At 36.1% G+C, this 27,937-nt stretch overlaps 1 pseudogene; it reads right to left on the reverse strand.

The window, feature by feature from the left end:
* Window positions 1-16,110: 16,110 nt before the first annotated feature.
* Window positions 16,111-16,977, reverse strand: LOC101154046 (small ribosomal subunit protein uS2-like; annotated as a pseudogene).
* Window positions 16,978-27,937: the final 10,960 nt, after the last annotated feature.

Raw genomic sequence — 27,937 nt, forward strand, 5'->3', positions numbered from 1 at the left:
TTTACAAAGCAAATCAAATCCAGTTCTGGAACCTCAAGTTCTAACTCAATGAGAAGCTCAAAGACATACATGCATGGATGCACATTGGATTAACCCCAACTGGGACTACTGTGTTCTATGAAAAGTGGAGAAAAGTGTGCAGGTTGGAAAAATGCCTCTGGGTCATCATCCATTGTGGTGGATATTTTTTCAGTCAATGTAAAATATATATCTCTTTGATAACTGTGATATAAAAAAAATCTGAAAAGACAGTATTTTAAGGTAACATTAGAGATTACTAAATAGGCAGTTACCAAGAATTTGGAGAAAAAATGCAAGGATAAAATTATTAAAATATAATACCATACAATTAACAAATAATTCCTTGAAGAATACTAATTAAACTTATCCTGAGAGGAGCAAATGAGTTAAGTCTCATTTGCATACAGATTTCTGTTTGTTAGGATGCAATAAAAGGTAGGATTAGGGGACATTTATCGAACTGTATATATTATGGAAAAGAAAGCAAAAACTTTTGTAAGTGGAAATCACTTTGGTTAATTATTAGAATTTTGGTTTGGTTGTTGTTCATTTACTTTTTTTTTGGAACAGGGATACAGTTAGACTTGCAGCATTGCAATATCTTTGAAAAAAACAGTGTTGAAAAACCAAAGGATTATGGGAAATAAGGAAACAATTGGTTATGAATACAAAATTAAACTAAAGTCAATGAACACAGATGAGAATTAAATAGATGGATTGAAAGCTGTGAACAAAAGAGTTTCTAAAAATTGCTTATGAGACCATTATCATTTACTTAATAATAAGATTATTATTTCTTATCTTATTATTAGAAATAATAAGATTTCTAAAGTGATTAGTAAGCCTGCTCAATTTTTAGGTGTCATTAAATCTTCAGAAGAATGAAATGACAGAATGAGTAGCAAAATCTAAAGATTATCATGAGAGATTATATGGAGGGAAGAGACGTATATGAACTTCACAGTAGATAACATAAATACCTGTACTAGATATAAGAAAATGACTTCAGTTTTAATTTGATTCTTTATAAGTCACTATTATTCCAGGATAAAAATGTCATTATGTGCTTTGCTTTAAATATATCACAATAAAATAACACAATATGCTGGCATATTTGAGAATCCTAGATGGAGAGAAGTGAACGCAAAACTGCAATATTATTCTACACTTGTATAAAATACCCTCAGACTTGAGATATGCATTTCTGGAAACTGCACTTCAGGCAAGAAATTACTACATTGAGAAAATCCATAACAATGCAATAAAATTATTAAAGCAGCAGCCCCCAACTGGTCAATAGATGATGCTCTAAGCATCCCTAAATCACTCCCCACAAGGCCATAACTTCTGGACTTTGATTATGGAGCAAACTTCCCTGTGGCCCTTTTTGAAAATTCAGATAGTATCCCCCACTAGAAACCTAATGTATTAGAGTATCCTGCAGTGTGGACTTAGCTTAGATGTCTGTATTTTATAAAGTCCCCCACAGAAGATAATCACAGGATATAAATGACTAATCTATTGCTTACTAGTAGTTCTTGTTAAAGTTTGAACAAATGGAGTGATAACATCATAATCAGCACCTTAGTCCTGCTCTCCCTTCTCTTCATAAGCGTACGAAAATTACTAGAGCAGTGAGGACCAGGGCCCTGCCTAGCATGTGTGTGTGTGTGTGTGTGTGTGTGTGCATGAGAGTTTGTGCGTGTGTTTTCAACTCCTAAATAGTTAGCATTACCACAAACCAGCTTTCAAAATGTATTTCTTACATGAATAAATAGATTACTAAATACTTCTATGAGCTAAACACTATATTAGGCCCTTATGCATTATACCTTGCACTTTTTAAAGCAATTCTAAAGGCATGTGATGTAATTCCTAGGTTAGGGTAAAGATGATCAGAATCCACCTTTCAGTTGTGTGAAGTCACACAGCTCGTCAGTGTGTGCCCCGCCAGCATCAGATCACTGATCTTCCCTCCACACAAGGGATCCCAAGGCTTCAAAAAAGCAAAGAGTCCTCTCATCGCAAAAGCTTGAAGTCTCATGAATTATGGAGGTGAAAGCATTTCTATATAAGTAATGATTTTAAAAAATAAATTAGGATTCTTCAACCTGGAGAAATAAAAATGAAGAAGAAATGTTATAAAATCCATAAATTCAAAAATATTATGAGAGGACGGACATGAACATTTTCAGTAATCCAAGAATGTTTGAAGAGGCTGTCCCCAGAAACTCACAAAAGATACTTTTTAGAACTAATAAAAGATACTTCTACTTTATAGAGTTAGTTGTAAAACTTTGGGACTTAAAACCCTGAAAATCCTTCGTTTTGAAGATCTAAATGAATCTGAAGAGGTTAGAGAAAATTCCATAGGTGGGAAACCCCTAACAAATTGAAGGGAAACTAGAACTTGAAGGCAGTTGTGGGTCTAAAATACAATTTGTGTTAATGAAGTATCTCAATATTTTAAGTAGAGTCCAATTTCTTCGAAGTTCCAGAACTCCCAATTCTCTGCCTCCTATCTATCTACTTAAAAAAAAAACAAAACTGAAGTTTATCACAGTTGCTCTTCAAGTAGAAAAGCTAAACCAATGCTGTAGTTCCATGTGAGTAAAAATGTATATTATACTAATGTTGGAATGAATGCTTAATGATCAGCTCAAGTTATTAATACAATTATATTAATAAATTAATGCAGTCTACATCTTACTGAACTTTTTAAAAGACAAGGCTATGAATATATATATTTTTGCAATGAGTTTTATGATAATAGGATAGGATTTTAACCAAATAATTACCCTTAACCTGGAGAAATTTTCGCCCCAAGGGACATTTGACGCGTTCCAAAGACATTTTTGATTGTGACAACTTATCTAGTGGGTAGAGGGCAAGAGATGCTGCTAAGTATCCTACAATGCATGAAATGGCACCTATGGCAAAGAATTATCTGGTTCCATAGTAGGCAGGATTCTAAGGTGCCTCTGAAGATTTACATCCCCCTCCCAGAGTTCACACACTGCATAATCCCTGAACTGTGAATATAATGAGATTTCATGCCTATGATTGTTGTGGCACAGTTGAGTTTAAGGTAGGGAGATAAACAGGTATGAGCCCTTTAAAAGAGGATAGTTTTCTCCTGATTGTCACCAAAGTGGAAATGAGAGAGAATCAGAGCATGGGAGGGATTCAACACAACGGAGGTTGTTGTGGAGATTTAAGGAGCCATTGATCAGGGATCTGAGAGGAGCCTCTAGGAGCCAAGAGAAGTCATTGGCTGACATCCAGCAAGGAAACAGAGACTTCAATTTTACAACAACAAAAAACTGAATTCTGCCCATAACAGGAATAGGCTCAGAGAGCACCTTGAACCACTAGAGGAGAATGCAGTCCAAGCCAGAGCAAAGATCCTGGCCACACCATCTTGAGCTATGAGCTAAGAAACAGGTGTTTAAAGTCACAAAATTTGATTCATTATGCTGCAGTGTAACACACACACAGGCCCAATGTGTCCATAGTGCCAAATATGAGAAACACTAGCTAAAGCATTCTGGTCTAGCACTTCTCAAATTACTATTAAAGGGATGTTACTAGGTAGTTTTCAAAGAAACAATGAAGAAAATCTTCCTCTGAGGATAAACATTTATTTAACTCAGATCAAGTTAAAGATGTTTTGTTACTGTGGGACATTTTAGAAACTTTAATATCCTGGTTATGTTATGAAGCTACAGGAGAGGAGTTGATTATAAAGCAATTCCAAAGCGCATTTGAATAAAGATCTGCTATTCTGGGAAAATGGATTAATGTATTTTGATTCCAAAATCAATTAATATCTTTTGATTTGATTAGGATCAAATTTAGTCAAATGTACAAACGAAACAAACAAACAAAAAAAGAAATCGATTTCACGGCTCATCTTCCTAATTTCAAACTAAATCAGATGTACCAAAAAAATATGGATACCCTTTGTAATTTAGACTATTACAACAATAACAACAATGTTTTTGTTTGTTTGTTTGTTTGTTTTTTGAGACAGGGTCTCTCTCTGTCACCCAGGCTGGAGTAAAATGGTGCAATCATAGCTTACCGTGACCTTGAACTCCTGAGCTCAAGTGATCCTCCTGCCTTAGCTTCCCAAGCAGCTGAGATGACAGGTGTGCACCACAAAGCCCATCTAATATATTATATATATTTTGTAGAGATGAGGTCTCGCTGTGTTGCCCAGGCTGGTCTTGAACTTCTGGACTTAAGTGATCCACCTTAGCCTCCCAAAGTGTCAGGATTATAGTTGTGAATCACCACGCCTGGCAACAATAATGCTTCTTGATCATGTATTATTACAGAGGTCTTCAAATAGTGTACAGCATATCTGGAAGTTCAAATCTGCAAAGATACAGTATGTATATTTCAATTATTTGTGCAGGAGAGATGCTAGGGCTGAGGGAAATGCATGTTAGACATTACATCGCATTGTACTTTTACTAGCTCTGCTACAGTCTTCTTTCCACGGTCGTCTTCTGGTCACTTTTAAAGCATCTCCATAGACCTGGAAGAAACTTTATTTTCTCTTTTTCTTGCAACACCCACAGATTATCATTCTGTTAATAATGCTAGCACATGGAGACGGGGAGGGGAGGTGTGGCAAAGGGATCTTCTACCTTTCTTCAGACCTCCTGAGTGCGCACTATCATTCTGTGAGTTTCAAAATGCCCTCATCCATATTTTCTACTGTGGTTTGGACACTCGCTTTGGCTGCACTGATATTTGTGATTGCTACAAACTACTGGACACCATTTCTGTCTGTTTTTACTTCCAGGCTCCACATTGCTTGCAGTAGTATCAGTTTCTCCCAGCCCAGTATCCACCCCTATATGTGGCTCTACGTTCAGCGATAGCCAACCTTTAATATATATTACACTACAGATAGTAACCAGTCACTGCTGATGAGATTCAAACTATGAGAAGGCATTTTTTGAACAATGACAATAACCCTAGCAATACTTTAAGGGAAAACAATTAAATCTCCACCAAAAAAAAAGGTTTCAAGTATCTGTTAGTTAAATAGCTGCTATGTCTGACTTAGTAGAAAAATTATATTAACAACGTCAATGCCCTCTATTGGTTTTCCACTAAATATAGCTAACATATTTAACTGTTATTATTCCAAAATGATTGTTTTTAGCTTATCTCAAAACCATTTTAGAGGATTGTTTATATCTATTTTATACAGAGAACAACGTTAACATGTAGTATAATCGATTCTTTAGATTAGAAATCATTTTTATTCTATGCATTACTCGCTGGTGATTAATCTTCATGTGATCAGAATGAGCCTGCTATTTAAATACTGAATTACAACTACTAAATTGAGAATAATTGCTTTCTACCTGGCATTAAAGGACTTCCGTAACAGTCCCAACCGGCCCTTTATAATCTAATCCCCCATTACCATCCTACACAGGTGGTATACTCTAGCCAAAATAAATTTGTCACCATTTTACATTCTTGTTATACTCACTACAACATTTATGTTTATTGCTCTTTTACTCAGAAAGACTTTGATTGAGGATATCCTAGGTTGTGTTACAGCAACAGATAGCTCCAAAATTGAAGTGACATAACCCACCAAGTGTCTATTTCTTGCAAATACTTTATGATTAATGCAGGTCATGGAGGGGTAGAGGGGTTGTGGGATTACTGTGATTCACAAGATCTCTGAGACAGGCTGACAGAGACCGCAAATTTAATTTCTTCACATTTATTTAGCAATAAAATGGAAAAAAGAATGTCTACTTTTGCAAGTCTGTCATGAAGATTAAATATGGAAAACACTGTTTGGATACCCCAAAGATAACATTCCTTCTCTCTTTTTCCACTGAACACCTGTAAGAAACAAATTTCACCTCCCATTTGGACTATAGTTATGTTTTTGCCTGCTAAATGTTAAGTGCTTGAGGACAAAGCATATGTCTTTTTTATTCTTGTATCTGCTTAATCGTCCAGATGTTGCCAGTAGACTTTTGGTAATACTTGTCGAATGTAGAGAACTCATAATTCTCCAATACTGGAATGGCTTTCTAAGTGTTCTCTGCAATCCTTGCTCTGTATTTAATCTGAATAGAAATAGAAATAAAAATAAAATATTGAGTGTTTTAGTTTTAAAAAGTCATATAAGATAAATGCATAACTAATTTTAGCTTTAACTTTTTCCTCCTACAAACCTTTATGAAAGTTTATAAACTGAGAAACTTTTTTCCAAGAAGTATGGATCCCAGCATATAGTAGTTGCTTAATGCATATTTATGAATGAAGTCTGATGCACTTGCAGAGAAACTATACAAGTCCAGAGATATTAATTATACATCTATAAAATATAAATTAATATAGGCTTTTGTCAAGAGATTTTTCTCTGAGTATCCTAAAAGAAATATTTCATAATCTTGAAGTCAACATTCTTAAGCCACATATGTTTTGAAGTAATTTGGTAACGTTAGGATTTTTATACTTTTTCTTGATATTTAATAGGCACTTTTATAAGGGGGAGAAGAAATGTTAGAAAGTCATACTTCTACAAACGTTATTTTCAGTCTTTGCGTGACTTATTGAAGTGTCTGGCTTATGGAATGCATTTGGGCTCCATTCCTTACTCCATCAATGACTGCATAATTGAAAAATAAAAATATGAAAATGCTTACTTGTTCTGATACAGGGTCTCTTTTGTAACATGTTAGAAAAAATTTGTATAAAATATGTAAGTTCTCTGAAATGCAAAGTACAAGCTGTTATTGCTATGCTATTGTTTTTACAAATTAGTTTCCTTCATCAATAGTCATATATAGAACTGGATTAATACTAGTAGACACACTCTTAAATAGAAGGAATATAATATCAATAAGGTTATTTCGTCTAAAAACGCAATGAAAGATTCTCAACTACGTGGGAATTTACACACATACTATTATTCAAGTGTGTTGGGAGAAAAATCTTACTCTACTAAATACATTCAGGAACATTTTAGGATGAGATACATGTTTTGAGAATACATTCATATCTGAAATATGCATTTTTCTTATAAATTCCTTTCTTCTTGATATTCTAGGTGTCAACCAATTTTTCACTGGATTTTCAACCCATAAAAAGAAGCTGTAAATTTCAGAAAAACGAGAGTGTAATTTCAAGACAAATACATCACAAAAGTATGAATAAGAAAGAAATGTGTTGTTTCAGCATAGGCAGGTATTCCTGTTAATTTATGGAGCCGTTTGTCCTGCTTGTAAAATTCCATTTTTTATGGAATAGAGAATTATTGCTGCTGTAAGATGTAACAAAATGGCTAAATGCCTGAGGGAAATATAATAAGGACATTTGGGTTAGGAATATAATAATATTCAAAAGATTTCACTGGGAAGTTAGAAAAAGTTATCCCAGTTTTCTTTTAATAAATTGAAGCAGAATGCTAACTTAAAGCTAAATAAATATAACAATCTGTATGCTGCCATGCACACCAATATAATTTATTTAAAAGATTTGCCAAATGTATATAACAATGATTAAAACCATTAATGTACGTATGTATGTATGTAACAATAATTAAAACCATTAATGAAATTCCATGATTTTTTTTTGTCTTGAATATTATATCCATTTGTCTAATTTGGACTAAATATTAAATATTCCAGTCATTTTAGCTTGCTACATAAAATTAAACAAACAGAGATGGGAATGTCGAGGAAAGAAGATATATACTGTACAGTGCTGGCTGTCCCTAACTATTCATTCTGCCTTTCATTTTTACTAACTGAAACCCAGTTCTGTGTGGTTTAGTGTTGTTCCCAGGTAACCACTTGATTTCCCCAGCTGCTGCCCATCTAGGTGTGGCCTAATGACACATTTCTGGCCAATAAGATGTAAGTAGAACAATGTCGGGCAAGGCACCCAGGAGAGCTGTGTATACTTGGATTAAAAGAGACAGATTTAGCTGCCATTCCCTTTACTTCCCCTTTCCACTTTTATCTTGTGCAATGTCTTTGTGATGCACAGGAGTGCAGATGCCATGTTGCAATTGAGGATAAAAGTCACATTTCAAAGATTGCAGGCCCCATAGGTAGATGGTGCCTGAAGCATCAAAGACATCTTAAGGCCACTGCCGTAGTCCTGGGTTTCTTATTATATGGCGAAAATAAATCACTTTTGCAATCTTGTTGTATTTTTTCCCCTTATACAAGTGTTCAACACAAGAAAAAAAGAAAGGGAAGAGGAAGAGGAGAGATGACAGTAAATCTATGTTGTTTAGAAAGATGAAATGGGAGATTTTAAAGTAGGCAAATAATTATAAATCCTATCTTCAGTCTCCAAAAATGACTTCAAGGGTTCTAGTTATAACATGACCACTTTCTGGAGTCTAGGTGTTACCAGGAAGGGGTCTCGATCCAGACCACAAGAGAGCGTTCTTGGATCTCGTGCAAGAAAGAATTCAGGGTGAGTCCACAGAGGAAAGGGAAAGCAAGTTTATTAGGAAAGTGAAGGAATAGAAGAAGAATGGCTACTCCATAGACAGAGCAGCCCCGAGGGCCGCTGGTTGCCCATTACTATGCTGTTGTTGTTGTTTTCTTAATATGCTAAACAAGGGGTGGATTATTCATGCCCTCCCCCCCACCTTTTTAGGGCATATAGGGTAACTTCCTGACATTGCCATGACATTCGTAACCTGTTATGGTGCTGGTGGGAGTGTAGCAGTGAGGACGACCAGAGGTCACTCTCGTCGCCATCTTGGTTTTGGTGGGATTTGTCTGGCTTCTTTACTGCAGACTGTTTTATCAACAAGCTCTTTATGAACTGTATTTGGTGCTGACCTCCTATCTCATCCTTTGACTTAGAATACCTTAACCATGTAGGAATCCAACCCAGTAGGTTTCAGGCTCATTTTACCCAGCTCCTATTCGAGATGCAGTTGCTCTGCCGTAACTGCCTCTGACATAGGCAGGAAGTAAAACAAGAGAAAAGGTGAAAAGGGCATGTGAAATTGAGTCTGCCCTCTGTTAAGAAGTCCTCTCAGAATCCTAAACCACCAATGTGGGTTTGGACAGAACAGTCCCATGTCTACCACTGTCTGTAGGGAGATTGAAGAATATGTTTCCTTACCTAGGTACATTGCTTTTGCTTTATCATTGTAATATTAATCTTATAAAATGAGATGGGTATCTTTTTTTCTTACTAGTATTCTCTGGAAAATTTGGGGGCCACTTCTTACTTTCATCCATGTAGCTGTTTTTCAGTATGTATTTCACAGTTTCAGACTATGATGTAAGGTTTACTAGCGTCAAACTGCAAACTCAAGTTAGGGCTGGATCAGCGATCCTGAATTCTTGAACAGAAAGTTGGCCTGTTTTTGTCTGAAGAATCCTGGCCAAGACAGATTCATGTATGTTCTCTCCCTCTCTCAGTTGAGCTTTCTTAGTTTACGCTTTCACTGAGCGTGAAACTCTTTCAGTTTCCCAGTCATTTTAGGTAATTCTTTCTGGGGTAGTCTTAATTGTAAGTCTCCATCTTAACTTCTCTCCATTCATGTCTTTTAGAAACACCAGACTTTGGTTACTTTGATGTCTTTAAAACATGTCTATAAATTCTCTGATGTTCCTCCTCGGTAGCAGATTCATGAGCAAAACAAATGTTGTGTTAAGTCCCTGAGTTCTAGTATAGTTTGTTTTGCAGCTATGGTAACAGAAATACTTAGGGAGATTGCCACTACCTTGTCTCTATGATTCCTCATCCTAACTTTCTGTTTCTTCATTTGTGAAGAAGGAAGACTTTTGTTTTCACAGGAGCATTTTTTTTTTTTTTTTTCTTGAGACAGAGTCTCGCTCTGTCAACCAGGCTAGAGTGCAATGGTGCGATCTTGGCTCACTGCAACCTCCGCCTCTCTGGTTCAAGCAATTCTCCTGCCTCAGCTTCCTGAGTAGCTGGGATTACAGGCACCCACCACCATGCCTGGCTAATTTTTGTATTTTTAGTAGAGACAGGGTTTTGCCATGTTGGCCAGGCTGGTCTCAAACTCCTGACCTCAGGTGATCTGCCAGCCTTGGCCTCCCAAAATGCTGGGATTACAGGGGTGAGCTACCATGCCCGGCCCACAGGAGCATTTTTGTTGAAAAATAAAAACAATTTAAGGAATAATATGTAACCGTAAAATTTTATTTCAAAAAATATCTTATTTAAAAGCTTGAAAATCAACAGCATGATAAGGAGCAATGCAAGCTATCGGGGTCTAGTGTGTGTGTTTTGTGTTCAGGATATAAATTTTCAGCTACTGATACTATTTCAGTAATGATTATAGTCATTTCAGTTTCTCTTTAACTTTCTCAGTTTTGTTAAGCAGTATTCAAGAAATTGCTCACTTGTCTAAGATTTTGATTTATTGATATGTTTTATGACCTTCATACATTTCATACATTTAATTTTTATGTATAATCACATCTCCCTTTAATTATGTCTTTTGTGTTTTTCCTGATTAATACTCAGTGATATTTCTGTTTTATTCTACTTTATAAATAGACTTTTGGAATTTTGTTCTTCTCTATTAAAACTTTCAAAAAATTATCTTTCTTACATCTTCTCTCTACAACTTCAAAAAATTTACTCTGACATTTATATTCCTTTCAAAGTTCTAGAAGATTTTCATCTTTTTATCTCCACTGAAAAAAATCAAATATTTTAAACTGTTCTCTCTATAACAGGCATTGTATTTAATAAATGATGTTATAGAAGAATAGACAGTTGTGGTGATAAATTAGGAAAATGAATTCTTTTTTTTTCTTTTAGAAGTTTAAGATGTACTCTTAAGAGTGAGATGCTGAAATAGAGTGGCAGTAGAGGTCATTCAATGGAGAAAAATTTTAAAAATGGTAGATTGATGGATATCTAAATAGACATGCATATTTTCAGTCTAATGGCAGGAGTTGGGATAACAATGAAGGAGACTTTAGTTCAATTGAACTCCTGAATGAATAGGAGCAAATAACTCATCAAGATATATTAATGATAAAGAAGAGGAAGACAGTATACATTTAAGAAAAGGAGAGTGTTTTATATGAGGGAGAAAAAAATGATCAAGCCTTGAAAAACATGGTTAGAAGAATGGGTCATGGCTCTGCCTCCAGACTTCATGGACAATAATGTGAGGTGAGAGAAGGACCAGTGTCCAATCATGGAGAGAAATACAAGTTTCAGTCTGTGGAAACAAATAGAAGTTTCTACAAATAGACTATAAATACAGTGAACTTTTTTGGAAATGCAATGAAGTTGGATTGTACAATATGGTAGAAGGAATAGAAAGCTGTATATTAATAAAGTCATGAAAGCAATGGGTAAGTAGAATATGCTATCTTCAGGAACTGTGGCTATGAGAGATATAGATGGAATCAGCCTATGGATATTAAATGCCACACCAGAAGGCTGAATGAAATCAGTGGAATGTCTGTGGCTGTGACTGAGGGGGTAGCTTGAATTGGCATGTGGCATTGCCTCAGTAGAAGCTGTGTAGTCTAAGTGGAAGAATGACAAGTGGCTTATTCTTCTTCTTGTATTCAGGGCTCACGAGGGTGTTGTTGCTTCTACTGCTGCTTAAGCCTAGCCTTGCTGAGTCCTATCTACTGTTGAGACAAAGTCTCAGTGGTGCTACAAAGGTACAGTGCTCTTGAGTGTTCTGTTTCCACTGAAGAGTATAAAGGTAGTATCTGCCAAGTGGGACTTTACGTTCATGAATGTTTCCTCAAGACAGAGTAAAAGTTATATTAAATTGTCAGATTAAAATAGAGAGGTCCAGAATGAATTAGTAGTAAGTAATTTAATCTGATAATCTCAGAATGAGAGTATTTTAAGTCATCGGGAAGTAAGATCGCATTAGTCTTACGTTGTGTTGGTTGACATTCTTTCTCTTTGTTTGGAAGGCAGGGATGAGGTCTTTTTAACCTCCTTATTTTTCTCTCCCCATTTCTTTGCTCTCTCCCCACTCTGGCAAGGGCAGTGGAATAGTAGCAGTCTAATGTGATGTATCAGACAAGAACACCTTCTTCGCTGGTGATACTTATAGCTTGGTATTCTCTTCAGCAGGCTTCGTGGCTATTACACTGTACTTTTTCAACATTAATATTCCCATTCTATTGCTTAAATTACCCACTAAGAATGATATCAAAGTTATTTCCAGTACATTTTCATTTAAGGATAATGATCATTAATGACTACAAAGCTGAGATTTCCTCAGCTCAGAAAGCCTGAATATAGCTAAAGAAGATGAGCAGGGCTGGATATTAGTGATAAATATAGAAGATTAACTTCTTATTGGGGTAGAAAAAGATATTTAGATTGCTAAGTTGTAATGAAAATTAAAACCTATAGTTCCTAAATAGTTCTAAGCCAACCGTTACTTATAAACAGGCTATTCCTATATCACTTATACAAAATCTTTATTAATCTTGCCTCTAATTGCAATTTACATGTTGGAAACAGCCCTAAATTTCCTGACATATTCATGTCAGTGTCTTCTTTTACATATCACATACCATGGCCCCTACATGATGATTAGCATATCCTCTCTAATTCTGTGAGAATTACAAAGTATATCATAATTTCATTTTGGTCACTCCACTTTAAATTGTTTATTCTTGGTCTAAAAAAATCCTATGTTTAGTATAATTGTTCTGCATATTTCCCTATACCATTTCTGTTAAATTAGAAAACTTCCTTCATTTCTCATTTCAACTTTTATTATGTTGGTCATCCTTAGTTTAAGCAAAAGAAAATGACAAGAATTGATCATCTTCTCCCACCTTTTAGCTTTTCAACTTATTTTCTCTGGACATGCTTCCCTCAGCCTCCCCCACTTAGAACTATTGATGCTCTAGGACTGCTTCCTTGACTGACAGTGTTACTGATGAACCCTTTAGCCTTCTTGGCTCACACCTGCTCCTACATTAAAACCTCATGAATGAACATGTAGGAATCCGTTTGCTCCCAGGTCAGTTTTCTACTTCTCTCACAGTGGTAACTTTGTAATCAGAACTCGTGGTGTCTTAGAATTCTAGTTTCACTCCAATATCAGTCTTGAGTCTGTTCTCTGGCTGAAGCTTTGTTCTACCCCACAATGCTATAATGTTGAGCTCTGCCTTCCATGGCTACGTGAACTCTGGATACTGAGCTTGCTCATAGAAAACATGTTGTTACCATTGCCTAATATTAGATGAACCTTAAAGTATGTGGCCTCCATTTCTACTGTACCTTAATATACTTCTGCAACTAGTCTTTACAAATATGTTTTTTCATGTTTTCCATGATCTAGATAACAAGTTTTATACAGCCTTCAGTCCAAGTGAACAATTATGCCACCAATCTGAACTTCCAGTAAGATACCGATGGCTGTACCATGTATCTTCCATCAACCTCACAATCACTCTGCTTGCATCCTATCTAGCACTGCATAATTCTTGAAAAGCTAACCTAATTCTAGGTTCAAAGCAATTCTATCATGCCTAAATAGAATTAAAAGCGTGTCCAGATACTCTATCTTATTTCATTGACTCTGAAAACTATTGTAGGTATGGTACTGGGTATAGAAAAACAAAATGCATGTATAACACTATGTAGCATGTATATGTGTGTGTGTGTGTGTGTGCATGTGTATATATAATATATATGATAAATATATATGATATATAATATACTATATATTATGATATATAATATATATATACACACACACGTATATATAGCTTTTAAATATACAAACACAAAAACTAGGTATAGTTTAATTAATAGTGCCAGTCTTATCTGTTATGCCTTCATGGACTATGTTATTTCTATTTAGTAGAAAAGACTCAGGACACTAAGGATGGCATCTAGGCTACCCTGTGTCAAGTAGCACTCAAATATGATATGATGGTAATAATTGATAACATAGGTATCCAACACATACAATGGGCAATTACATTTACATGAAGAAAAACTGATAATTTATTAGTTTAGAATAAAAAGGTGGATATGATTGCTTGAGCAAAACTCATTTGCCTGATATCTCTTCCCAAAGAAATTATTAACTTTCTCTATGCTATTTCTCAGAGTTATCCTTAACTATGTTGAAAAATTCAGCTAGGCACAGAGTCCAAATCTCTTATCTTTTTAAAGCCTTTTCATGCTCATACACCACAAAAAGCAGAGGTCTTTTTATTACATAGTATCTTCAGTTTCACAGAGAAAAACAAATACTAAAGAGTCATGACAGCATTAATAAAATATTTGTTTTGAGATATCAATATTTTGATTATAAGTATTCTTAGTTTGCTAAGAACAACCACATGCAATGTCAGTCATGAGCCTTAGAGTTCATTAAACCACGAATGTCCTAAATAATGTGTATCTGCTAGTAGTGTTGTCCAGAGGTTTGTCATTTACTATTAAGATACAAGATATTATTTTCAGTAGCATTTTGTTTGTTCTTTTCATGAAAGCATGAGAGTTGTTTTACTTACATTAAAAAAAAAGCATACAAGGGCAATATTCAATTATTTTATGTATCAACTAATGAATGGCAGCTATGAAATCCAGTCAATAAAAATGTTTTCTTTTTGTTTTTCTGCCCACTTTATGTGTTTAGTAATGTTTTCAATTATATGTATTGAATAATGATGAATTGATGTGTAATATACTCTAAAATTAACACAGCATAATTTTTTTTAATTGATTCCCAAGTATTTGAATCTGCTCTTACCTATGTTCCATGTATTTCTATTTTATGAAATTGAGCATAAATAATTCACCCATGTCACCATTGTCTTCTCTGTCTACCTTTTTACCTGAACCTTCTTTTCCATCTTTTTGCTTATTCTTTTTAAAAAATTTTCACAAACCTTTGTTTATGTCATATATTTATGTAATCATGACCATTTTAAGAAAAATATGTAAATCAATATAGAAAATCATTTGCATTTCTATAAACTAACAACAGATTGTCCAAAGAGGAAATTAAGAAAGCAATCTTATTTACAATAGCATCAAAAAAGAATAAAATACTTAGGAATAAACTTAAGAAGGTGAAAGACTTGTACACCAAGAACTATAAAACACTGAAACAAATTAAAGGAGACATAAATAAATGGAGAGATATCCTGTGTTCATGGATTGGAAAAATGATTATTGTTAAACTATAATACTCAAAGCAATCTACAGACTCAATGTGATCTTTATTAAAATTCCAGTGGCTTTTTTTTAACAGAAAATAATCTTAACATTCATATGGAAAGATAAAAGACGCCAAATAGCCAAAGCAATTTTAAGCAAGAAGGACAAAACTAGAGGCATCATGCTTACTGCTTTCCAAACATATTACAAAGCTCCAGTAATCAAAACATTATGATATGAGCATAAAAACAGACATATAGGCAAATGGAACAGAAAAGAAAGCCCAGAAAAACTTATGCATAAATAGTTAACTGATCTTCAACAAGGGAGCCAAAAATATAAACTGGGAAAAGGATAGCCTTTTCAACAAGTGGCATTGGAAAAACTGGATATCCACATGCAAAAATAAAATGAAATTGGACCCTTATGCCACACACAAAGAATAACTCAACATGGATTAAAGATTTATGCATAAGACTTGAAACTGTAAAACTCCTAGAATTAAAAGTTAGAAAAAAAGCTTCTTGACCCTGGCCTTGGCAATGATTTTTCAGATTCAACACCAAAAGCAAAGGCAACAAAAGTGGGATTTCAAACAAATATCTTCTGTACAGCAAAGAAAGCATTCAACACAATAAGAACACAACCTATGAAATGGTGGAAAATATTTGCAAACCGTGTCTGATAAGAGGTTAATATTTGCGTGTGTAAGGAATCCCTATGACTCAATAACAAATAACCCAATTAAAAAATGGGTGAAGAAACTAAACAAATATTTCTCCAAGGAAGACATGCAAATGACCAATAGGTATTTGTAAAGGTGCTCAACATTTCTTTTTTTTTTTTGAAACTGTTGTTTATTTTCCATCAACCTTATTTATTTCCATGTTGCTTAAGAGCCTGTGCAAGAACAACAGCTTAAGACTATTCAGTGGTTGCTCCTACCGATTCAGTGGCCTGAGCAGTGGGAGCTGCAGAGCGGTCTTCCGTGGCATTCTGAGCACTCCAATCTTCAGTAGGCACAGAGGTCACCTGCACGCCTTCAGACCAGTCTGCAATCTCAGGCTGAGTAGCAGTGAACTCAGGAGCTGGAGCGGTACATTCACCCTGAAATTCCTCCTCAGTCACAGCCTTTTCAGCAACAGCCTGCTCTTCTTTTTCAATCTCTTCAGGATCTCTGTAGAAGTAGAGATCAGGCATGACCTCCACGGGTGTTCATGGGAAATGGTGCCACACATGTGCAGAATTTCCCGAGCCAGCATCCACCACATTAAACCCACTGAGTGAGTTCCCTTGTTGTTGCAGGGGATGTCAGTGTCCACATAGCGCAGAGGAGAACCTGTGTTACACAGAGCAATGGTAGGTAGGTTAACATAAGATGCCTCTGTGAGAGGCTGGCCGTCAGCCCTGGGGTCAGTAACCACAAGAAGCCGTGGCTCCTGGAAGGCTGCCTGGATCTGATTAGTGAAGGTTCCAGGAATGAAGTGGCCAGCAATTGGAGTTTGCTCCAGTGGCAACAGCAAACTTCAGCATGACCCTCTGGCCAGTATTCGTGGAGGATATGACACTGACATCTACAGGGTTTTCAATGGCAACAATGGCATGAGCTGCCAGCGGAAGCTTCTCCCAGGTCCTCTTCAGATTTATGATGTAGATGCCATCACTTTTCCTTTTATAGATGTACTGTTCCATCTGGAAGTCAAGATTGGTGCCACCTAAGTGGGTTCCTGCTGCGAGGAACGTAAGGACATCATCCTCCTTCATTTGTAGGACATCAAGGGCTCCAGACATTGTGATAGTTTCCCTTTAAGTTACGATAGGAATCCAGAACAACACTGTATGGACCCTTCTGTAGGTAGCGCGGAAAGGCAGTACTCAACACTTCTAATCATCAGGGAAATGCAAATGAAAAGTATAGAGCTATATCACATTATACTTGTAGGATGGCTTTATCAAAACAAAATAAAGCTACAAAAGAAAACAAGTATTTGTGAAAATATGAGAAAACAGGAACTCTTGTATATTGTTGGTGGGAACATATGTTGATGCAGCCACTAGGGAAAGCAGTAGGAGAATCTTAAAAAAAATAAAAACAGAACTACTATATGATTCAGCAATCCCACTCTTTGGTATATATCCAGAGGATTTAAAATCAGAATTTTGAAGAGATATCTGCACTCCCATACTCACTGCAGCATTATTCACAATAGTGAGGACACGGAAGCAGCTTAATGTCCATCTGTAGATGAACAGACAAAGAAAATGTGGCATATACATACGATGGAATATGAGTCAACCTTAAGAAAAGGGAAAATCATGTCATTTGTGATGACATCAGTGATCTTGAAGTATTTTATTCTAAGTGAAATAAGCCAGCACAGAAGGAAAGATACTATATGATACTACTTATGATCCTGAAATGGTGAGACTCATGGAAGTAGAGAGTATAATGCTAGGGACCTGGAGAAGGGAGAAAGAGGAAGGTATTAGGCAAAGGACATAAAGTGTTACACAAGATGAATAATTCCTAGAGATCCACTGTACAGCATAGCGACTACGGTTAACAATACTGTATTGTGTACTTAAAAATTTGCTAAGGAGGTAGACTTAGATTGAATGTTCTTATTGCATACACAATGGTAATAAATAAGAGGGCAGAAGGAAGCTTTTAGAGGTGATGGAGAGGTATATGGCGTAGATTGTGTTGACAGTTTCATGGGTATGTACTTATCTCAAAACTCACCAAGTTACACGTATTAAATATGTGCAGCATTTTGTATATGAATTATACTTCAATAAAGTGGTCAAAAAAAGAAAGAAAAATACACAAATGAGTGACACAGAGCTTTTAATTCAGTAAGAGTAAAAAAACACATATATTTTTATTTTATTTTATTTTTTGAGACAGAGTCTTCTTGCTCTGTCACCCAGGCTGGAGTGCAATGGAGCGACCTCGGCTCACTGCAACCCCCACCTCCCGGGTTCAAGTGATTCTCCTGCCTCAGCCTGCCAAGTGGTTGGGATTACAGGCACTCGCCACCAAGCCTGGCTAATGTTTGTATTTTTAGTAGAGATGGGATTTCACTGTGTTGGCCAGGCTAGTCTGGAACTCCTGACCTCAGGTGATCCGCCCACCTCGGCCTCCCAAAGTGCTGGGATTACAGACATGAGCCATTGTCCCTGGTCAAAAAGACACTTACATTTTAAAGTTCAATTACAAATCAATTGACAAATATAAAAATATTATGTTCTTTTTCTATAACTGACAACACAGCTTAAATGATAATATAAGAGAGTAGGTATGAGTCTATTTATTATATGTGTACATCTTTTCTTAAAAGTATAGGCTGACAGAAGATTTCACATAGTCGAAAGACTAGAAAGTACCCTGAGAGTACACAATAATCTAAATCAAAGAAAGCTGACAAAGACAAGATAAACAAGATAATAACAGGGTCAAAACATTCCTGTTGCCACATCTAATGAAACAAACAAGCAAAGAAATAAAAAGAAAAGCAGCAGAAACAAACAAAAAAGCAAATAAAAAATGCTAACTTTAATCAAACCAGGAAAGGGTAAAAACTTATATCAGGTAGTTGGAAAATCATTGACCACAGCAAGAAAACCATTGATTAAATATGTGAATGTTACTCTACTCCTCCAAAAGCACATCGGTGTGTAAGAAATTGGTGAGTGGAGTAGAAATTACTGGCGTATGGCTGGGCATGGTGGCTCACGCCTGTAATCCCAGCACTTTGGGAGGCCCAGGTGGGCGGATCACCTGAGGTCAGGAGTTCAAGAGCAGCCTGGCCAACATAGTGAAACCTTGTCTCTACTAAAAATACAAAAATCAGCTGGTCATGGTGGCAGGCGCCTGTAATACCAGCTACTCAGGAGGCTGAGACAGGAGAATCGCTTGAACCTGGGAGGCAGAAGTTAAAGTGAGCTGAGATTGTGCCACTGTCCTCCAGCCTGGACAACAAAGAGCGAAACTTCGTCTCAAAAAAAAAAAAAAAAAATACTTTCTGTCTCCATTATACATTCTTTCTTTCTTTTTCTTAGTATTAGAGATTCCAATTTTGGCTTGGAACACAAACACATAGGATAAAAGATTACATTTTCAAGTCTTTTTGCAAGTAGGTATTGGAAATGATTTAGTTTTGACCAATGTGCTGTGGAATGAATTGTTGCGTGTGATTGTAGGTAGGTGTCCTTGAAGGAAGGGTGCATAATCTTCCTTCCCCTGTCCTCATTTCTGCTGGCTGGTGGATGCAGTGGCTGAAGCTGGAGTGCTCTTGAATCACAACGTGGAATGTGGATACCAAAAGGAGGATTCAAGTTAAAAAAAGATTGGATCCCTCATGATCCTTGAGCTGCCATATAATCCCATACTACACAAAGGATATAGCAAAAATTTAAGCTTCTGTCATGTTTTAGCTTCCATTATTTGGATTCTTTCACAGCTGAAAATAATCCCATTCTTGATGTAAAAGGTCATCAATCAGTGAAACATTCCTATCTTCCTATTTTAATCCTTTCATTCAATTGGGTGTACCAATTTAGTAAAGCTCCTATGTGGAAGGTTGTTCTTTCCTTTCCTCCCTATCCAGGGCCAGAGAGAGACAATGGGTTATGTAAATGCTTCAGCTCTACAGACTCACATTTATCCTCCAGTGGGTTTTGCCAAAACTGTGGACTAGGTGGATTCAGGGTCACCTTGAACTGCTTTCTCCACCATGTCTGCTGGTGATAACATATTCATCCCGAACACCACAATTTCACATCTCTCAATTAGCTTAGAAATAAGCGGGAGAGAATAATTTATTGGTGGTCTCAGTCCCCCAATAAAAGTTAAGTGAAAACAACAACAACAACCACAACAAAACTCTTCCAGCTCAAAATTTAGAAGAAAGGGAATGTGATGTGCAGAGAGAAAGCAGCTCAGAGACAACAAGGCATGTAACTGTTGTCTAGGAACCTTCTGCACCCCCAAGTGTCAGTAGAAAACTTAGGACCTGCTACTGGAAGGAAAGCATAGGAGATCTCAGGGAATATATCATCATCATATCATTATGATACTTACAGTCAGAGGAAAGTAATAAGACAAGAGATGCTGGCAGTTATGAGTGTAGCAGAGAAAAACAGTCTGAAAAATGGTAGCCTCTTTGAGCCTAAGCCTTCTCGTGGATAATGAAGATTATATTATCCTCACTTCTCTTATTTGGTGGATGTCAGGTCAGATGAAAAAGGTTGAAAAATGTACAGCTCTCTAAAGTGCTAAACCTATTACAGTATTTTCATTTTGCTCTTTCATCCTCTATTCTCTTGGTTTGGGATATTTCTATTTTTGGAAAAGTTCTCACCCATTTGGGTATCCAAATTTTTTGCATTCTTTACATTAACTCTTTCCATAATTCCTTTCTCATTTTAATCCTAGGTTCTGGGAAATAGGGTGGTTATTTAGAATATTGTATAATCAAGAAAGTGACATTTTAGGGTCCATATAGCCCTCAAGCTGCCATCATTTCCTTGTTTATATCTGATGGCTTTTTTTCAGTATCAGAATTTCTAATTACCAGAATCAACTTGTCATTAAAATAGCTTTCTCTCTGGATGGTCTGTTTCCCATTGTCTCTCCTAAATCTTCCTTGGACTTATTTATTTTCCCATTAACAGATTACTATCAATATACATCAGTTTTATTTCCTTTTATCAGCCTGATTTCTTGCACCTCACTGTTTTCAGATAGTCATTGTCATCTTTTCAGGTCATTTCAACATTTCCTTTCTGTTTTTTTTTTCTTGGATGATATAGTTCTTGTAACATTGATATCCTTGGGAAAAAAATGTCAAGTTGGATTTACACAAAAAAGTGGGAGGAGAGGTAAGAAGTAGTCTTGACACATAAGGTGGGTTATAGAACCATAAATGGTATCTTAAGTCAAAATGATATAAATCAAATCTGATTTTCCTACAGAAATAATGGTAAAATATTTCTGACAGAGAGGCACAGCACTGAATTTTTAAAAGAAATGCCCATATATTTTATATTTAAACTAGTATGAATAATGTTTTGAAATCTGAATGCTAAATTCTTTCAAATGTATTAGCAGAACAAGCTTACCAATCATATAATTTTACTAAATATATTACGTGGTATTGACTTAGTAAGTATCACATTCTGCCATAGTTAAATCTTAATTCCAGACATAGTTTGAAAAAAATAAAGAGGAAAGAAATACTTTTACTAGGTGAAAGCCTTCCGTAATGTTATTTTTCTTTTGGTATGTAATTATAATGGACATGTTTGAGGGGACTTTATTTTTCCTGGAGCCTGCTATAAGATACCTGTGAAGAACTAAAGGAACACTGAGGCTTTAAAACAGCGTGAATCTTTTGATAAGCAAATCTAAATATAGATTCATATGAGGTCATTTGTGTGGCTGTATGTGCTGATAAATTGATGATCTGTGTGTAATTGACTGAGGTTCATCAATGAAAAACCCAAGAACCAGCCTACTCACTTTTCCCTGGGGACAAATGTGCAGAGAAAATTTGAAATAGGTTTCAAATGAAAATAGTTCTACTGAGTTTTACCTTCAAAAAACAATGTTATTCTCTTAGATTATGAAAAAATTGAACTTCAAGTTTTCGATAAAAGCCTTTGTGAAAGAAAGAATAAAATAGACCATCCTCTTACACATGCATGTTCCTTGACACATGGTAGGTGCTCAGTAGTTATTTATTGAATAAGCAAAAATTAACTAATGACATTTGGATAACAAAACAACCAACTGGAATTTAAAATAAATGATTGCTTTTATAGATCCCTAAACAAGAATGTGAAATGGCAGCTTGACTACATTCAACCCTTTATTCCATCTCAATTTATTCAAGCCCATCTTTGTGTATTGAGCCATCGCACCAGAGAATTAGCACTAATCAAATACCCCAACTGCAGATTTACTCACAGTTTACACCTGTGAGGTTGGATGCAACATAAATATTCTGCTAAGCTTTCTCTTACATCTGCCGGCAAATACCTTACAGGAGTTATGGTAATATAAAATTTTCTACCTTCATCATATTTATAGTAATGAGTGGTTTAATTGACTTCCCTACAGCAGAACTCTCTTCCTTCTGAATTAAAGTAAGAGTAAAGATGGGGATATTAAACTCTATTAATAGTTTAAGATGTAATAAATGGCTCAACCCAAAATAGCTGACTCAGAGACAGACAAAGATATTTTAATTTCTCAACAATTCATATGCAAGGAATGATTGCCTAAGTACAGAATCAGGGAACTGTAGGTTCTGCATGAATCCCTTGAAGGCCCAATTCAGAAACTCTGAGAGAGGAATCTGTATTCTTTAACAAAATTTTCTGGTGCTTTTTGTACAATCCAAATGTTGTCAACCATTGTCTTACAATTTCTCTTACTGATTTAAAAAAAATTTCTTAGTTAGGATGGCATGTTAAGTGTTTTGTCCTAGAAATGGTTTCCACATCAATAACTGACTAGAGACCTACGTGTACTATTAACAATAAAAACAGTACCTGTAGCATTTGTACTGATTATAGTATTTTTAAATATTTTTAGGAAAGAGGTAATGTGATTAATATTTGTAGAGGAAAATACAAATGGCTATAATATGTGTCAATAGGAGCTAAAAATTCACCAGCATTAATAACTCCTCTAGTGAGCTCTCAGTATGCACTAAAGCAGTATGCATGCATTCTTCCTATTGCCATGTTAGTAAATATTTACAATAGCACCACATGATAGCTATTAGTATCTCCGTGTTAACAGAGAGACTGAGGGTCAGAGAAGCAAGGAGAGTAATCTGAAATTACATCAATCAGGTCCTTCTTTTGTAGAGTTTGCATTTCAAATTTTGAGAAACTAATACTCTAAGAGAGAACGGAAGAGGTAGGGGAGAAACAGAAGAGCCTACCCACAACACAGACAGCGTCCAAGTCTGAGGCTCCCCGGAGGTCCAGAAAACTCACTTTTCAGGAGCTGAATTTCCTCTTACTCCTCCAGGTGTACATTTTGAGTGCTTGTGCGTCTGCCCACCCACCCACTCTCTCTTCCTTTCCTCAGCTCCTGATTGGAGCCGAGTGTTTTGCTAGGGCCTTATCCCTAAAGGGAAGGTTCTGTTTCAGCACACCTGGGACAGAGGCTGGGGTGAGATGTTTAGATGACCCTCCCCAGGTGTGGTGAAACAGGCTTGCTGACACCTCAGACTAATCCCTCACAGCCGGCTCACAAGCTACTTGGCCTACTTAAATTTCTTTAGTATCCAGTATCCTTCTTTATTTTATTTCTACCATTTTGCCTCAAGATTGTGCCCTGTCTACACCCTCTAGTGCTCAGCTTCTCTCAGGTAAAATTTTGATTTTTATCATTTGTACATTATTGAGTATTTTGGATTTTTTTTCATCTCTTTGTGATAGTAGCATTTCAAGCCTTAAATTTTGGAATGGTCTTTTGCTAATAACTTTCAAAATGTAGGACAGCATGAGGAGAAAATGCCTGACTCACTGGCCCATAGCAGACATTTCATACATCATTGTTGAATGAATGAAATAACAAATATATAATGTTTTACATACAAAGCCCATATTTTCATATGATTGGTTGGTTTGTTCTCTGATCTTTCCCCTTTCTCCCTCTTGGTGTCTTATTTTTGTGTTACAGATGCAGCTTTCTGTCCATCGACAGATGAATGTATAAAGAAAATCTGGTATACATACACAATGGAATACTATTCAGCCATAAAAAAGAATGAAATCCTTTCATTCATGGCCACATAGATGATCCCAGAGGACATTATGTTAAGTGAAATAAGTAAGTCACAGAAAGATAAAAGCTACATATTTTCACTCATATGTGTGAGCTAAAAAAGTTGAGCTCATAGAAGTAGAGAGTAGAATAGTGATTTCTAGAGGCTGGGAAGGGTAGGGGAGAGGAGGAATAGGAAGAGGTTAGTTACACAACACAAAATCACAGCTTAATAGGAGAAATAAGTTCTAGAGTTCTATACTACTATAGTGTGACTATAGTTCACAGTAATTTATTGTATATTTTCAAGTACCTGGAAGAGAAGATTTTGAATGTTCCTAACACAAATGATAAAAGTTTGAAGGGATGGATGTCCCAATTACCTTGATTTGATAATTATACATTGTAACATGTATTGAAATATTACACTATACCCCATAAATGTGTACAATTATTACATGTCACTTAAAAATAAAAGTTTTAAGAAAGATGTAACTTTTCCTTAATCTCCTTAGATATACCAATTTTATATTTTTAATACCCTCTTTTAAATTACAGATTTCTCTAGAAATCAGCTTTTGTTTTGTTGATCTTGGTTTTTACCTTTACCACCACTAGTTTTCTAAAAATACCTATCTGGTAATCTCTGATTATCTGTGTGTTTTAATAATTAAGCACTGAGAAGGTAGTATGGGCGACTTCTTCTTCTGATGTATATATGAATGATTTCTCACCTTCCCTGACTGAAGTTTGAGGAGACTTCTCAACTTCCCTGAAGTTTGCAGAGACCTCAGTGTGGAGGGGAACGTTAGAGATCACTGGAGTTCTTCACTTTAGGGTGAACAGATGGGCTATCAGATAAGGATTCTCAAATCCCGAGAACAGAGGGGGTTTTACTCTGAGGCTGCAACACTCTATTAAAAACCTGTGCTTTCATTTTGTTAGTATTTCAACTTCTTTAGAGAAGAACTCCTTATCTTTTGGCCGGAAATTGAGCTCTGTGTGCAGGTGCATGCATGTGTGTGTGTATAGAGTGGTGTGATGGTGGCATACATTGTGCACAGTTGTTTCTTTTAGAAACCTTCAGTTAATCCTCTGGTGTTTCAGCTCTGCTTGTTACTTGGGCCCTCCATACTAGGTGCTGACTTACAGCTCAGTGCCTCCCTGGAGATTTGAAGGATGTATTAGCTCCCATTGCTGCTGTAGATCCCTCGTAGAGTACTTCTGCAGTTCGATTTTTGAATTAGTTTTTAATTCCAGATTTATTAAGCAGTGCTGTTAACTTTTTAAGTGGTTAGTTGTTTTATTTTGTTTGGCTGTTTGTTGTTAATTTCTAGTTTTGTTGCAATGGGTTCAGAGAATGTGACATTTATTACTTTGGAGGATGGATTTTGAGGTTTATTTTGTTTTGATTTGATTTTTGGTACCAAGGATGCTAGTAACTTACTGAATTTTTTGGCTACTCATCACTGAACTCTTCTATGCTTGAAGAATTCTCCCAATGACTCCTAGGGTGGGGCAGAAACCTCTGATAATAGAAGCTGGTGGATAAAGCTCACTCCAGCACATTCCCTGAGGAAGAATGCAGTATCCGACTGGGCTCAGTGAAGGTTACTAATAGGTTCCTCAAGGCTTTGATCTAATTTCTGTGCCTCACTCAACAATCTCTACACTCTTTCATCTTCTGCCTGTGGAGTAGCGAGAATGTCTTTCAGTCTAAATACAGTTATTAATGAGCAGGACATAGGAAAGGAGTTAACACAGAGACTATTCCGATCTGGAGATTTCACTGCTTACCAAAGGTTTTTCTTCTTCTGTAATTATTGGGGTAGCCACACTCCAGGATTTAATTGGGGAACTGCTTCCCTGACATTTTGTAGTATAGTCTCCATCTTGGACTGTCCATTGGAGTCACCAAGTATAATAATGTAAGTCACAACCAATTTTGGTCCTGGTGAAGTTTCCAGACTTCTTTAATACCTACCACCTACAAAATTCACAAACAGGTATGTATGCACACACATACATAGACACACATGCACACACACATAGAGAGACACACACACACACACAAAGATACACGCACAGGCATATGCTTACATGTTATATTGACTCCTCTCAAATTCAAACTAGTGATGTTTTTGGAAAAGAGGAAAAGTCCACTTGCTTCTGTTTGTTCTCTTTTGATATGTGCAGTCAAGTGATGTGTAAATCTAATTGGCTTTTTCCTTAATCCAATTATATTTGGTTCCTCTACTACAAAAATTAATTCAAGTTTTGTTCTATTGATGGCACTGATTCTTTTTTTTCTAACTCTGCTGTAAAATTTGTTACATTGACTTGATAATTTCTATTATACCTAAAGGCAGCAAATGTAAATACTTGGGCTCAATTAAGTATCTTGAAATCAATAGTTTATTGTCTTTGTTTTCTTTTCAAAAAGTAAAGCATCCATAATGCTTCCACTAACATGAGGCTTTTTGACTTAGTATCTATATTAGTTCATTCTCACACTGCTATGAAGATACCAAGATGGTAATTTAGAAGTAAAGAGATTTAATTGACTCACAGTTCAGCATGGCTGGGGAGGCCTCAGGAAACTTACAATCATAGCAGAAGGCAAAGGGGAAGCAAGTAACTTCTTCACAAGGCAGGAGGAAGGAGAGGTGTGAGCAAAGGGGGAAGAACCCTTATAAAACCATCAGATCTTGTGAGAACTCACTCACTATCACCAGAACAGCATGGGGGAAACAGCCCCCATGATTCAATTACCTCCACCTGTCTCCCCCTTGACATGTAGGAATTATGGGGATTACGATTCAAGATGAGATTTGGTTGGGGACACAAAGCCTAGCCATATCAGGCTTTGGTCATATGTTCTCCTTTTCAATGTAGTGCACTTACAGTAAGTCACCTCATTGGACTAGGCAGTGCATGCAATTTCTTACAAGCACTCTGACACAAAGTAATAATAGGAAAGCCAATTAAGCAACAGTATAATAAATATAACAAACATCTGGCATTGAGGGATAAGTTTCTTGAGCACACTTAGAATCCCTTAGTAAACTCACCTATTGAATAGCCATTTACCTAATGACTAACCACTGACATATGTGTTTCTCCATTAGCCTCACAAGGAAAACTTTTGGTGATGTGCTGTGTTTCCATTCTTACCTCTTAGCTTTCTAGTTTTACTGAGCTGAGTTTGTCCCCAAACATAACTTTCTGTGTAAATATTTTTACTTCCACGTAGTCAAACATTATACAGAAATTTTATTCTGCCTATTTGGTCATGAAATCAAATAAGAAGCCATTTAAACTCCAAGTCAATCAAGTTATTATTCTCCATTTCTAGAGATATGAATCTTATTCCTTCGCTTGTTATTCAGGAGACATGCATTAAACAACAAAAATCTTCCAAGCTCCTGGAATATTGGTGAGAACTTCAAACTCATGAACCTAAATGTCTAACTAGCATTTACAGCAAAACCAATTTTTTTCTATCTACATTTTCCTTCTTTATAATGCGTAATAAAAGATAAGATGTATGTCTCATTTTTGTATGGCCAAAAAAGTAGAAAAACTGAGCATCTAACAGGCCTTAAGGCAGGGAGCAGGACTTATATCCCTGTCTGAATAGAATAGTTAGCTAGGAGACAGAAGCTTTCTCAAGTTACATCATGGATATCAGCCAAGTTTGCAAGGAGGTAGACAGTGTGTCAGCATAATTTTGACCAGAAGCCAAAGGGATGAACTTGGGGCCAAACAGGAAAGAATTCTTCACTACCCTAGAGACTGAAAGAAAGACCCAAGACAATAACTTGAGCCAGACATTAGACATAGGAATGAATAACTAGACCAGCTACAACCTTCGAGGTTGAGAGGTCTGCAGACTAAAGGAGAGTAATGATGAGTGTGCTGTGAAAGTCTGCATTTTTAAAATTCCACTGCTTATTATTTTGAGGA

The sequence above is a fragment of the Gorilla gorilla genome, chromosome 14 (assembly GCF_029281585.2).
Source record: "Gorilla gorilla gorilla isolate KB3781 chromosome 14, NHGRI_mGorGor1-v2.1_pri, whole genome shotgun sequence".
Classification (NCBI taxonomy): Eukaryota; Metazoa; Chordata; class Mammalia; order Primates; family Hominidae; genus Gorilla; species Gorilla gorilla.